Genomic DNA, 16,006 nt, shown 5'->3' on the forward strand with positions numbered 1-16,006 from the left:
GTTTGTGGTGTGTGTGTGTGTGTGTGTGTGTGTGTGCTTTTTTTTTTTTTTTAAATGGTTTGTTCAGCCAAAAAGGAAAATTTAAGCCATAGGATTAATCCTAAGTCTATAACTTTCAAACGAATTCACTTGGAAGTATACAAAAAAAATGCACTTTGATCTTTCAAGTTATTTGATGCAGGTGTATTTACGTCATCGGTCCATGAGAAGTTTAAAGGGTCATTTGATGAAACTTAATTTTTTGCTTTTCTCTTTAGAGTGTTACAAGCTCTTGGTACGTAAAGATCTGTAAAGTTGCAAAGAATAACATCTCTCATCCAAAGAGATGTTGTTCATGAAAGTTAAGACTCTGCCTCACTCCTCGAAAATGGCTTATTCAAGCACATCCCAACATGTACATTTTCCACAGTGACTCATAATAAGATTTCTTAGTTTTTTGTGTGTGAATATTAGCCTAAATAAGCTGACTAAATACACGATTACAGTAAATGTGAAAGGTTTCGTAAACTGGCTAACTTTTATAAGATACTTTACAAAAACTAAATGGCCTATTTACTATTTTGTGTTGAATATTTGCAGGTGTCTGTATTTCTGTTGTGAGCATCTGCAGCTTGTTTTTGTATTGTGTTGCGAGTATTTGCAGCATGTGTGCTGTCAAACTGATGTTTTATTAATTTGCTGGTGCTTTTTCTATCTGTGTTTTGTGAAGTTGAGCTCTCTCGGCCACCGTGCCTCACCCCTATTTTTAAATCTTTGTCCCACATGTACATACGCAACCATGGCAACGACGATAGTGGAAACAAGCGAAGATGACAAGCATATTTAAACAAAAGCCAACATTGATAAGTTGTGTGAAACAACGCATAATCAACGTTACTCACCTATCAAAAAGAAACCAAAAAATCTCAGTGTCCAATTTGAGACCTTCCCAATCCTTGAGTTTCTCTCCACCGTTGGATACCTGCTCCAATATTTACGCGGTTCCTACCTCTTGCCTGATTGTAAACCCTCTTTTATCTGCCATCTCAATCTGTAGTTGATCTGTTAATATGCTAATTTTTAATAAAAGCATCTGCTAAATGTAAATGTTATGTAATATGCGTCCTGTGCACTCAAATTGTACGCTCTCTTCTCGTCTATCAGGACAAGACATGCCCCCTAACCGCTAATTGGCTACAAGTGTTTTTTGGGATTTGGTCAGACACTGCGGTCAAAAGCGTGTTTCAAAAATCATTTAGTACACGTTTAAGGAGCAGTGGGCCAGGTCGCTTCTACTCGCTTCTAGACTAATATACATAGCAGAAACTCAGATTAAAGGGATAGTTCCCTTTCAAATAAAATTTTGGTATGTTTTAGCTTACCTCAAGGACATCCAAGATGTAGGTTTCTTTGTTTCCGCGGTATTTCCCATTTTGATATTTTTAGGTCCAACCGTTCTTGTCTGTGACTCACATAATTGAGGTCTATGGTCACCACCTCAAAGAGCAGGCACAGAGGAGTCCAAATTAAACAATTCCCCATCATAAGTACACACTGATGACCTAAGACACGAAACACGCGGTTTATGTAAGAAAACGAACCGTATTTTATATCGTTTTTACCTCTTGTACACAACCACGTCCAACTGATCTGAGTGCGCTTGTGCTTCCTGATGTGATGTGAACTTCTCACGCGCGTGAACTTCACTCATTGTTTACTGTTTACCACATGATACACCACCAATCTGCACTGTCTGTAATATAATGCAGTAATTGTAATTTGTTAATAATGCACCCTATAATCGTTGCGATTTATAATAAAAATACAACGCATTACTCACTCTATTGACAGCGTGCCATTGGGTCCCTCTGGCATTAGACATCGCCTCCAGTTTATCACAATGTGCAAAATGCTGCGTCTTTGGTAGCAGATGAACGGAGAAAACTCAGGAACTTCAGTCAGGCAGGTGTGTGATGCGATACTGTCAATGTCCTCGTTGTCGTCTTGTAGTAGTTCTATTCATGACAACATATGCTCTCCACTTCTGTTCGAATCTCACAGCACTTGCTACTAAAACACCACCAATTTTGAAGAGATCTCTGTCTCACTGAGGCTTGAAGACGTGTTGCTGCAGCGGATCGCTCCTGAGTACTTTGTCTGTGTATTCTGGTTCAAAAAAAAATTTAAACTTTGTCTATGGATATATTGAAATCATCTTCCATTGCAATTTCCTTTACGTCTAAATATTTTTAGAACTTCACAGTGAAAGGTTATACTTCAGAAATCCTTATGTAAACCATAGACAGTAAGTGTAAACAATGAGTGACGTTCACGCGCGAGAGATCACTTCCGGTGCTTTCAGCACTTGTGCAGACTAAGCCAGAGCACGCTCGCACATCACATCAGGAAGCACTCGCGCCCTCAGATCAGTTGGATGTGGTTGTGTACAAAAGGGTAAATACGATATAAATACTGTTCGTTTTCTTACACAAACCTGCATCTTGGATCTCCTTGAGGTACGCTAAAACATACTTACATTTTATTTGAAAGAGAACTATCCCTTTAATCCTCTGTTTACCAATAGAGCCTTTCATTGAGACAGTGAGGGGGACGAATCGGGTCACTATGAATCTGGGGGGGGGGGTCATGCCCCCCCTGTCCCCAGTGCGCTTGGGGTCATGCCCCCCCTGTCCCCAGTGCGCTTGGGGTCATGCCCCCCCTGTCCCCAGTGCGCTTGGGGTCATGCCCCCCCTGTCCCCAGTGCGCTTGGGGTCATGCCCCCAGTGCGCTTGGGGTCATGTCCCCCCTGTCCCCAGTGCGCTTGGGGTCATGTCCCCCCTGTCCCCAGTGCGCTTGGGGTCATGTCCCCCCTGTCCCCAGTGCGCTTGGGACCAACAGAAGCAGACAGCAGTCACGGTTCTCCAAATCATCATTGACATTTGAAACTTCACATTGGACTTTAGATTCTGTGCCACTTCAGATCTTGATTTCCAAATGAAATGATACATCTTCTTTCATCTGAAAAGAGGACTGTGGATCATGGAGCAACCATCCAGTTATTTTCTCCTTAGCTCAGTTGAAATGCTTCATTTTTTTTTTTTTTTTTTCAGGTGTGGCTTGGTTCTAGGAATGTGACCGCTGTAGCCCTTTTCCTGAAGATGTCTGAGTGTGGTGACTCTTGATGAGCTGACTCTGGCTTCAGTCCACTCCTTGTCGAGCTCTCCCAAGTTCTTGAATCGGCTTTTCCTGACAAACTTTCTATGAATATATTTTGATACAGCTCTCTGTGAACAGCCAGTCCCTTCATCAATGACCTTCTATGGCTTGCCCTCCTTGTGGAGGGTGTTGATGATTATCTTTTGGACAACTGTCAAGTCAGTTGTCTTTCCCATAATTGTGGTTGCATGTTCTAAACTAGCCCAAGAGGTACCCAGTATTTATGCTCAAAATTAATCAAACTAATCAAGTTTAAATGGAATATTCAAATTTTAGAGCTACAGAATTTTTAATTTCCCTAAGCTTTGTCATAACCATCAGAATTAAAAAAAAAAAAAAAATTGTTTCATTGTGTCTAATTAATCTAGAATATAAGAAAGTTAGCTTTTATTAAATTCATTACAAAAGCTAATTCAAAGTGGAAAATGATTCAAAAAGCATATGATTTTTCCACAATAACACTGATGCGGTCCCCAGTGATTTATTTTGTGTGCTTTTGCATTGGCATTGGTTTTAATAGGCTAATAAATAAATGACTAATATTTATCAACAAAGAACATTGAATGTGCATCTAGTAGATAGAGAGTCAGTTGGGATTATTATATGCAAATGTATTTAACCAGATTGTGTGTGTGGTGCAAAACTTGTTTGGAAACCCGGTATTCATATACGTTTCCTTAAATTAAAAAAAAAAAAATCTTCAGTGGAGTTCCACTTACTGCTCCCACAAAAAATACTAAACTGGTTACTAAAAATTTGCACTGGCTCCTGTATACAGGCCACCAGGGCACCATACAGACTTTATTAAAGAGTTTGCTGATTGTACATCCGAGTTAGTGCTGGCTGCAGATAAAGTTTTAACACTTGGTGATTTTAATATCCATGTCGATAACTGAAAAAAGATGCATTGGGATTAGCATTTATAGACTATTGGAGTTCGACAACACGTCTCAGGACCTACTCACTGTTGAAATCATACTCTAGATTCAATACTGTCACATGGAATTGATGTTGATGGTGTTGAAATTATGCAGTAATTATGAAGTGATTATCTCAGATCATTATTTAGTTTTGTGCAAACTTCTTCTTCTACTTCTTGTTACAAGTATTTTAGAACCATGACTTGACTGCTTTTTAAGTAATCTTCCTGATGTATCCAAATTCTTTGGCATATCCACAACCTCAGAACAACTTGATGATGTAATAGATACTATGGACTCTCTTTTCTAGCATTTTAAATACAGTTGTTCCGTTACACTTAAGGAAGGTTAAGGAAAACAGTCTGACACCATGGTATAATGTGCACACTCGCACCCTAAAGAGAGCAGCAAGGAAAATGGAACACAGCTGGAGGAAAACAAAACTAGAAGTATTTCATATTGCTTGGGGTGAAAGTAACCTGCTGTATCCTAAAGAAAAACATTAAAAACTGCTAGAACTGATTACTTTTTGTCTTTTTTTAGAAGAAAACAAACATAACCCCAGGTATTTATTCAATACAGAGGCTAAATTAACAAAAAATAAAGCATGAACAAGTGTTGACATTTCCCAACATCACAGCAGTAATGACTTTATGAACTACTTTACTTTTAAATTTGTAACCATTCAGCTGTCAGCTACAGTATCGCATCAGTGCACTATAGATCCCCTGAGAAACAATTCCACTCATTCTATACTATAGGAGAGGAAAATTATATGAACTTTTTAAATCATCTAAGCCAACAACATGTATGTTAGACCTTATTCCATCTAAGCTCCTAAAATAGGTGCTTCCAGAAGTCATAGATCCTCTTCTGACTATTATTATTTCCTCATTTTCATTAGGATATGTCCCAAAAACCTTCAAATTGGCTGTTATTAAGCATCTCATCAAAAAACCACAACTGACCTGCTCTTACAGTCTGATCATGGTTGTATCTCTCTATTAGTGCTATTGGATCTTAGTGCTGTGTTGAACACTATTGACCACAACATTATTTTGCATAGACTAGAACACTTTGTTGGCATTAATGAAAGCGCATTAGCATGGTTTAAATGGTACTTGTATTACCGCCATCAATTCATAGCAGTGAATGAAGAGGTATCATATTGATCATAAGTGCAGTATGGAGTACCTCAAGGCTCAGTATTAGGGCCATTACTCTTCATGCTTTACATGTTACCCTTGGGAGATATCATCAGGAAACACTAGCTTCACTCTTATGCTGATGGTATTCAGCTCTATATTTCTTCGCGGCCTGGATAAACATACCAATTTGAAAAATTAACAGAATGCATAGACGATATAAAAAAACTGGATGACGGGTATTTTATAACTGCTAAATTCTGAAAAAACAGGTGATGATTATAGGACCTAAAAATTCTGTATGTAATAACCTAGAACGCTGTCTCTGTCAATTCATCGTCATCAGTTAGGAACCTAGGTGTGCTATTTGACAGCAATCTTTCCTTAGAAAACCATGTTTCTAGCATTTGTAAAACTTTCAAAATTTCTAATGAAGAAATGTTAATCCATGCATCTATGACCTCAAGGTTAGATTATTTTAATTCTTTATTGGGTGGTGATTCTAAACACTTGGTAAACAAACTCCAGGTAGTCCAAAGAGCAGCAGCTAGAGTTTTTACTAGAACCAGGACGTATGACCATATTAGCCCTGTTCTGTCCACGCTACACTGGCTCCCGATTAAATAAAAAAATTAAATTAAAATCTTGCTTATTACCTATAAAGCCCTGAATGGTTTAGCACCTCAGTATTTAAATGAGCTCCTGTTACATTATAGTCCTCCATGTCTTCTGCATTCTCCAAACTCAGGCAATTTGATTATACCTAGAATATCAAAATCAGCTGCGGGTGGCAGATCCTTTTCTTATTTGGCGCCTAAACTCTGGAATAACCTACCTAACATTGTTCGGGCGGCAGACTAACTCTTAAATATAGTTTAAATATAGTTTTAAGACCCATCTCTTTAATCTGGTTTACACATAACACATTAATATGCTTCTAATATCCAAATCCGTTAAAGGATTTTTAGGCTGCATTAATTAGGCAAACAGGAACTGGGAACACTTGCCATAACACCTTATGTACTTGCTACATCATTAGAAGAATGGCATCTACGCTAATATTAGTCTATTTCTCTCTTATTCCGAGGTCACTGTAGCCACCAGATCCAGCCTGTATGCAAGTCAGAGGGTCACTGCAGCCACCCGGATCCAGTACGTACTGTATAAGGACCAGTTGGTGGATCAGCACCTAGAAAGGACCTCTACAGCCCTGAAAGACAGCGGAGACAAGGACAACTTGAGCCCCAACTACAGATCCCCTGTAAAGACCTTGTCTCAGACGACCACCAGGACATGCCACAGGAAACAGATGATTCTTCTGCCAATCTGACTTTGCTGCAACCTGGAATTGAACTGCTGGTTATGCCTAGTCAGAGGAGAAAGTCTCAGGTTAAGAATGTAACCATGGTTTCCGTAGTAGGGATCTAGACACTGCTTCCTCAAGTGGGTGTTATGTGGAACACCTCATCGTGATCCGTGTCTGAAGCATACATTGAAAAAACACCAACTTGTTTGCCGGCGATGGTCTCTGAAGTCACTACTGGTGCGACTATAAACAGGCACCGGGAGAACACGTCATTCACTTCTTCATCTGTAGCTTGCATACGAAGCATGGCAGAGAGCTCGTTCCCTACTCAGGGAACCATGGTTACATTTGTAACCTGAGACGTTCCTTTAAGGGAACTTCGACCAGCGTCCTCTAGGGGGGCGCTGTGGGGAACAGTACACTCACATCACCATGCAGAGGGGAGTGCAGACCAGAATCATGGTGAACACAAAGTACCAACTCTACCATTTCCATTACGGTCAAAGGCCTAAACTACATAAATAACTTAATTGTTAAGGCACTTAATTGACAGAGCAGCTCCTAGATGGCATAGTGCATCTCAAAACAGTATGTTTGACAGTCATCAACTCGATCTGTGGAAATAATACTGGAGAGCTCTGGGGGAAAAAACAGAGAACTCAATCACATATGAGAGGAGAACTCGCACACTCATAGGCTACCCTTCTTGAAAAAGGGGAGCGCTGCTAAACTACCATGAGAATCACCTAAATAGCCACTCATTTTGAGGGAAGCAATGCTTGAGGTGTATAAACAAATACACACTGGCTGAATGGAGCCCAAGGAACCAAGGTCCAATTATCTCAAGAAAGGGAATGAGGCGGAGTGAGTAACCCTTACCCGCAGGTGGAGGAGGAGCGCGAGTCCTGACACTAGCCTTCTGTGCCTGTCTTTGATCCTCAAATCGAGACAGGCCAGGACCCATATATTGTACAGGCTCAGACCTGGACCTTCGTGGAACGAAGGTTCTGAAAGCAGCGGAGCATGCCTTCATCTCCCCGAACCTCTCGATAACCGTCTCAACGGAAATACCAAAAAGTTCAGAAGGCGAAACCTGAACATCGGGATGAAAGTCTTTTCTTTGAATGCGAGAAGAAAACAGCCTCTTTAATTTCTCTATGATCTCTGTATGGAGATCATGCTGAAATGGAAGGCTCACCTGAGCTGAAGGGCTATGGTCAGAAAGATAACGCTCATCAAGGCGGCCTCACAGCATCACCTTGTTAGCACACTTTCATGACAAGTCCAATTTTGCCGTGGTGCAATCCATAACCTCCAACAGCTCTACATATGCAGGGCAGGAGGACTGAGAAGGCTCAAACTCTCAGCTACTTCACCATCCTCAAATATCTCCTGCTTTTTCTGGGTAAAAACCCAGCAGAGCACTAATCTCAGTATCAGAAAGTATAAAATAACATCATCCTCCCGAGGCTCTCTCTCATTTGCCGGCATTACGATCGTGAAAGGGAAAGTCCCTCTTTAAACCATTCAGACAAATCCACCTGTATTCTCATAAGATCATTCTCCTCTGTGCCTCAGCAGTGGCAGGTCCTGAACCGCAGGAAGCAGATGGCTGCCTTTGTTTCATTTTTTTCCTCTGAAAGAGAGACGAACTAGAACTGAGCTTTTTCATTGAAAGGATTTGGTCTTCTCAAAGACATTGCGTGTTTGCTCTACACCCAAACAAATGATGCAAAGATCGTGTGTGTCATCAGGTGTCAAATAACACTGACAAGTATGCACACATTGTCTAAACGCTTGCTAGTAGTCGCCATGATATACAGAGAAAAATCGCTCTTACCAGTTCTTTCAGATGCACGCTTCAAACAGATCAGTCAGTGAAGACATTTACATTTAATCATTTAGCAGACGCAGAGCTGAAAACTGAGAGAGTGAAGGAAGTGAGGATGAAAACACAGAGGATAGGCGAGATGGAGAGAGTGAACATAGGTTCCGTCAAAAGGTGACCTGCGTTGGAGTGTGTGCCACTTCAGGAGAAAGTGCTAGGTCAAGAGTAATGAGGAAGTGGTCTACGGTGTGCAGTGGAGCAACTAAAGAGTTGTCCACGGAGCAACAGTGCGTGTAGATGAGGTCCAGTTGGTTGCCGGATTTATGAGTCGCTTGAAATCAAATGAGGCAAGCAGAGTGTTGAAGTCAGCAGCCTGGGGTTTATCTAGGTGGATGTTGAAGTCACCAAGCAGTACCAGAGGAGTACCATCTTCAGGAAAGTTTGATAGCATCACATCCAACTCCTCCAAGAAGTTTCCCAATTGACCTGGGGGACAATAAATGACCACAAAGTGGATTTAAAAAAGGTGGGTTACAGTAATTGCATGTGATTCAAATGAACCATTACCCGTTGGTGATGGTTGAAGATCAAATTTCCAATCTTTTGATATAAGGAGACCAGTACCTCCACCCCTCCCAGTCGTACGAGCGGTGTGGGAACAAGTGAAATTAGTGGAGAGGGCTGCGGGAGTGGCAGTGTCTTTTTGATCCCAGTCTCAGTTAGTTCCATGAGGTTGAGACCGGAATGAGTAGCAATAGAAGAAATGAAGTCTGCTTTGTTAACAGCAGACTGGCAGTTACAGAGACCAACTGGAATAGAGAGCGTAGTAGTAGAGGTCAGAGGGACAGGCCGTGGATTTGTCGGATAGGCCTTCCTTCGACGTACATTGCGTGCTCTCCGAGAGTTAGTAGTGAAAGTAGAGATCTGAAAGCACATAGTGACTACAAGTGACCTAAATAAGTATTTGAGAATAAGCTATACAAAAATTAAAGGAGAGAAAAGCAATACTCAAGAGCCTTGTCGGTGTCCTTGCTCGGTGGATTTGAGTCAATGGTCTTTACCCTCATCGGTCTTCATGCGAGGAGGCTGCCGCAGTGAAAACTACCACTTTTATATTTGATTTGCCTGATTTACCTGTGATTGAAGTCAGCTGGCCACACCTCACTATTTAGCAGACCGAAACTGGGCTGTCCCACGATAGGCAAATGGAAAACCAAGCGACACTTCAGCACATATTTACCAGGGTAAAACACATTGAATATAAACCAAAGTTTCCTAGCAACGATGATCAAGCACTAATGAGTCTAATGAGACTAGATGAAGAAGATGCCTGTTTATAGTCATGCCGGTAGTGACGTCAGAGGCAGGCGCCGGCCAACAGGTTGGTGTTTTTTCAATGTATGCTTCAGACACGGGTCACGATGAGGTGTTCCCCATTGCGCCCCCTAGAGGACACAGTTCAAAGTTCCCTTGAAAGGGAACTGGCCCCCAACTAAGCCTGGTTTCTCCCAAGGTTTTTCCTCCATTCTGTCACAGTTTCGGTTCCTTGCTGCTCTCGCTTCTGGCTTGCTTGGTTGGGATCGCTTAATTTACAGCGATATCGTTGACTTGATTGCAAATGATTGCAAAGATACTATTGAACTGAACTGAGATGATGACATCACTGAATTCAATGATGAACTGCCTTTAACTATCATTTTGCATTATTTACACTGTTTTCCTAATTAATGTTTTTCAGTTGCTTTGATGGGATCCTTTTTGTTTAAAGCACTATGTAAATGAAGGTGACTTGACTAAACAAAGCAAATGATTTTCAAAATATGGATATTTTCGTGAGACTTCGTTAATTTGTTATTAATCTGCTATATAAAAAGGAAACTACAGTATTCAATATTTGAAGTGGATCAAAACATTCATCCAATTTGTCTTAAAGGGATAGTTCACCCAAAAAGGAAAATTATGTCATTAATGACTCACCCTCATGTCATTCCAAACCCGAAAGACCTCTGTTCATCTTCGGAACACAGTTTAAGATATTTTAGATTTAGTCCAAGAGCTTTCAGTCTCTCCATTGAAAACCGGTTGCATCGGTTTTCGGATCACCATTAGTGATGGGAAGTTCGGTTCTTTAGGACAGTTCGATTCAATAAACCGGTTGAAGAAAACTGTTCACTGGTTCTTTTGCGCTCAACGTAATGACATCATTGGCGATGATTGCCCTTCATTCAAGCCTTTGGTTTACCTGTGCTCATAACATTAGCACAGAATCAGTTCAAAATGAATTACCAAAAGAAACAGTCTGGTTCAGACATGCTATGTGTCAGTCTGCTTCATGCTGAATCACACATGCGGAAGTATCATCAGGTCCTCGGTTCTCACAGAAACGTTTCTTGACTCGAGAACGAGTCAACCATTCATTCGTTATCTGGCTCGGCTCGGGGTTCATCTTCAGTTCTCTCTTCACAACAATTCAGTGAGTGTACTGTTTGAGTAAATGAATTAATCTGGGATATTGGTTTATTTTAACTCAGAGGGAATGCCAGCCACGTTAAAAAAGTTCACAGCTTAGGTTGACATAATGACATAATTTTAATTTTTGGGTGAACTATCCCTTTAAGACAAAAATGCATTTTGGTTTAAAGGACAACACATTAATTATTTTTAACCACTTCAAGGGTTGACTTGTATAGAAACAATAATATTGGCCATTTTTATTCATACCACCAGATTGTCAGATAGGAAATTTTATCATGCCACCCCCCTCTTAAGATCCCTTCACTGGCTTCCGATTAATTTTAGAATTGATTTTATCATTTTATTTTACTCGTTTTAAATCATTAAATGATTTAGCACCTTCTTATTTGTCCGATCTACTTCATCCCTACCTTACCACTAGAGGCCTTAGATCCAAAGATAAGCTCTTCCTTCAGATTCCCACAACCCGGCTAAAATCAAGGGGTAACTGAGCCTTTAAAGTGGAAAGCTCAGCACTGTGGAACAAGCTGCCACTCTATATTAGATCTGCCTCCACTTTGTCTGAGTTCAGCTCATGTCTCAAAATGTTTCTATTCTCTGTTGCTTTTAGTTTATAAGAGTGTTCTGTCATAAATGGTTTTTGCTACTATTAGTGTACTTTTTAAGTGTTTTGTTTTAAACTGTTTATACTGAGTTTAGAGTACTTAATCTTTTATTTTTTTCTAACTTGTACAGCACTTTGGTCGGCCTGTGGCTATTTTTATTTGTACTTTATAAATAAACTCGACTTGAACTTGATAGTCTCTTAAATCCATTTATTGATCTTTTTGTTTTTATTTTTATTCTTATTTTTTTTCAGCAATTCAGATATCTTTTTATCCTATTAATTTTCTGTACTGTCTTTTTCATGCCAATAAAGTAGCAAGTCAACAAATCAAAGACCCCACTGAATGATTAAAAAGACTACTCACAACTGAAATAAAATAAAATGAATCATTTGCTTAAAAGATCTTGGATCTTATTGCCAAAATGTTTATACGTTGATTCTGATGTTCCCATGGATTGAGTTAAATGATCAGGGTATCGTAGCATGATATTCAGTTCCGTTAAAAGACCTGGACCATCCACATATTTAAAATACTGTACGTTCTGCCACTTTTTATTTCTAAACAACTTATTTTAACGACTCTTTGTTCTGTAATAGATCTTGAAAGCCTACATTCTTCCATTACAGATTTCACACCTCTGCAAAAGAAATTAATGGACACTGAAGCTTTTAAGTTTCTAAATAGATGCAGAAGCTTTGTACACTATATACCAAGTTTTCTGAATACATTTTATGAGTGACAGAATGAAATTAAGGCCATTATAAACAGACATCAACTGAAGCTCTCCTTGATGCTTCATGACAGTGATGTCTGACTCATCAGCGAATCATTATTTTGGGTCTGATCTTTTCAATAATTCAGCTGATATGGTGTGGCCAAATGAGCAGCACAAACTAATTCAATCATCTAAAACCTAAAACAATTCAGCCAAAAATTATGTGCTCACTTTCTGGCTGTCCAAGATATAGATGAGTTTGTTTCTTCATCAGAACAGGAACTGCATCACTTGCTCACCAATGGATCCTCTGCAGTGAATGGGAGCTGTCAGAATGAGAGTCCAAACAGCTGATAAAAACCTCACAACAATCCACATGCAATCCACACCACACCATTTCATCATTAATTAACATCCAATGAAGCCAGAAGTTATGTGTTTGTAAGAAACAAGTCCATCATAAAGACTATTTTAACTTTAAACCATTGCTTCCAGTCAAAACACTTTGCTTTCTACAATGAAATCATCATCTTGTCTGAATCTGGAGAGAAAGAAAACACAGATCAGGCACAATTTACAACCAAAAGCAATGATTTTGATGTGAGAGGACAACAGAAGACAGACTTTTTCACTGGAGGAAGTATGATTATGGATTATTAACTCGTATTTTGGTCAGAAGCAACAGATTGAAGTAAAAAAAAAAAAATTATGTTTTTTTATTATTGTTATTTATTTATTTATTTATTTTCACATCACAATAATGTAAATATATTTAGATGAAAATTTTTCATTTTTGGTTGAAGCATTCATTTAAATAGTATGTGCCAGACAGCAAATTGTGATAGTGATATGTACAATATTGTGTGTATATATATATATATACATTTCCTTATCTCAAAGGTAGGTCTGAAATATAATCAGGGGAGTGTGAAATCTAGAAGATCTACTGACTGTTGAATGCTTCTACACATACCACTTAAGGATCAGGTTCCTTTTCAAAGGGGATTAAAGGACAAACTGTACTATTACCTGCTTTCAGGTGACTTTCACTTGGTCTTTTGTCCTACTTTCTTTATTGTTGAATGGATTGTGTTCATTGTTCAAAAACGCCTTCATACAATTAATCAAATTGTTCTCTCACTGTACGGAGAGCTTGCAATTTCAGTAATACGATATTAGCGCTAATTATTTAACTTAACTTCAAATGAAATATGAAAAATATTTTTTAAAAAAAGAGGATAATAATAATAATGATATCAATCCTTTTTTAAGATACACTGTGTTCCAAAGAATTATGCAAGTGACGTATCAGTAGGATGTTGGTACAATAAAGAGTCAGATTATTGTTTGTGGTGTTTTTCACATCATTTCAGGAAAGTGGTATCAATGCCAGACTGGTTTGGTCAATAGTTTGCCAGGTCTTGTTAGGTAAATGGAAACCCTACTTAAAGAGGTTGTTCCACATTATTAAGCAAGTCACAGTTCTCATGAAAAATGGTGAGGAAGAAAGATCTTTCTGAAGATGAAAAGTATCAAACAATGCAATGTCTTTTTAAAAGGATTCAAAACAAACAATATTGTGTTAAAAGCAAATAGAGATTATTGACCTGTCAAAAGATTTGTGAGTGATTTAGAGCACAGAAGATCTTGGTCAGAAGAAGATTTAAGGAAAGTTTCTGTCAAACAAATGAACTGTATTGTAATGCCAGCTGTAAAAAAAGGTGCTGACAGGTGCTTGAAGCTACTGGGGTCTCCAGATCCTCTCCATGCAGACTGACAGTTGTGTTAAAGCTGTGTTTCAGTCACTGCTAACCAAACCTCACAAAGAGAAACCTGCACAGTGGTTGTAGAAACACATGAAGACTTGTTTTTAAATAGTTGTATGTATTCACTTACGAATGCTTCAATACAATGGATGGTCCAGATAAATGGATTGCTGATAGTTAATGAATGGCCATCCTATACCAATGAGACTGCAACATCAGCAAGGAGACGGTGGAATATTGGGAAGTGAGATGTAAGGTCATTTTAGGGTGTCAAAATGACTTCTGCAAGTTATGTGGAGTTAATAACTTACCATTTGGTATAAAATGAAGAATAGTTTTCTCAAAATAAAAGGATTTTCATGCAGGATAAAACAAATGCATGCTACATCAATACCGTGGTGCTAAACAGTTTGAAAATGTGTTTCTACAGCCGCTGTGCAGGATTCTCTTTGTGAGGTTTGGTTAGCAGTGACTTTTTTATTTTACAGCTGGCATTACAATACAGTTCATTTGTTTGACAAAAACTGTCCTTAATAAATCTACATCTGACCAAGATCTTGTGTGCTCTAAGTCACTCACAAATCTTTTGACTGTTCAATAATCTTTATTTGCTTTATCTAAATTAGTTTGTTTTGATGCCTTTTGCAAGACATTCCATTGTTTGATACTTTTCATCTTCAGAAAGATCTTTCTTCCTCACCATATTTCATGAGAACTGTGACTTGCTTAATAATGTGGAACAACCTCTTTAAGTAGGGTTTCCATTTACCTAACAAGACCTGGCAAACTATTGACCAAACCAGTCTGAGATTGATACCAGTTACCTGACATGATGTGAAAAACAACACAAACAATAATCTGACTCTTATACCAACATCATATTGATATTTCACTTACATAATAATTTGGAACACATTGTAATTATTTTGATTATAATGATCATAATAGTTTATTTTATATAGTTTAGGTGGTTCACACACAATCGTGTATGGTTTACTATCCTTGTGGGGACTCTCCATAGATGTAATGGTTTTCCTACTGTACAAACAATGCATTCTATCACCCTAAACCAAACCTATCCCTCACAGAGAACTTTCTGTATAAGCTTGTTTGCAGAACGCAAGCTTCTAGAGGCACATAAGTCTGAAGTAAAAAAAAAAATTGGTAAAGGGGTACAGAGCTAGTGGTTGTTTTGTAGGCAAAGATTAATGCCTTGAATTTTATGCAAGCAGTTATTGGTAGCCAGTGTAAACTGATAACCAGAAGTGCGACGTGCATTTTTTTCGGCTAATTAAAAATTTATTTTGCTGGATCAATTGTAAAGGTTTGATAGAACTGCCTGGAAGACCAGCCAAGAGAGCATTGCAATAGTCCAGCCTGGACAGAACAAGAGATTGAACAAGGAGTTGTGCAACATGTTCTGAAAGACATACACTGAGTAGTTCAATGAAAAACCTTTTAAAAACAAATGATTGCTGCAGAATGTGATCTTTTCAATTACATTTTGCCTAAAGCTTATATCGTAACTAGCCTTTTCAGATGACAAAATGTTCCTGAATCTTTAAGGTGTGTATAGGTAAAGTCTGAACATTCCAGTTCTATTGACGTCGATTGATGCAGTGACAGAAAAAAACAGTCACACATGACACTGAAATATTAGAACAAAGTCTGAGCAGGGTTATTATTGTTGAGTAAAACTAAAACCAAAAACATATATGAAATGTTTCCTTAATATACACTGGCTACGTTTATCATTACTATATATATATATATATATATATATATATATAAATATAAACACACACATCTAGTTTTTCAGTATAAAAACAATACTGAGTCCTGAGGACTTCTAAGTCTGGAGTGAAAAATGTTAATTAAATAATTTTCTAAGGTACAAGCATCTGGAACATTTGGGTCATTAGCAGTGATTCAATCTGGACAAGAGTCATGTACATAAAACATGGTGTGGTGTTTGTGAGAAATGTTGAGATGAGCTGTGCTGTCAGATAACAGATGAGCACATTGGTCATGACAAAAAATTAAAATCT

Source organism: Carassius gibelio, chromosome B12 (assembly GCF_023724105.1).
Source record: "Carassius gibelio isolate Cgi1373 ecotype wild population from Czech Republic chromosome B12, carGib1.2-hapl.c, whole genome shotgun sequence".
NCBI classification, from domain to species: domain Eukaryota; kingdom Metazoa; phylum Chordata; class Actinopteri; order Cypriniformes; family Cyprinidae; genus Carassius; species Carassius gibelio.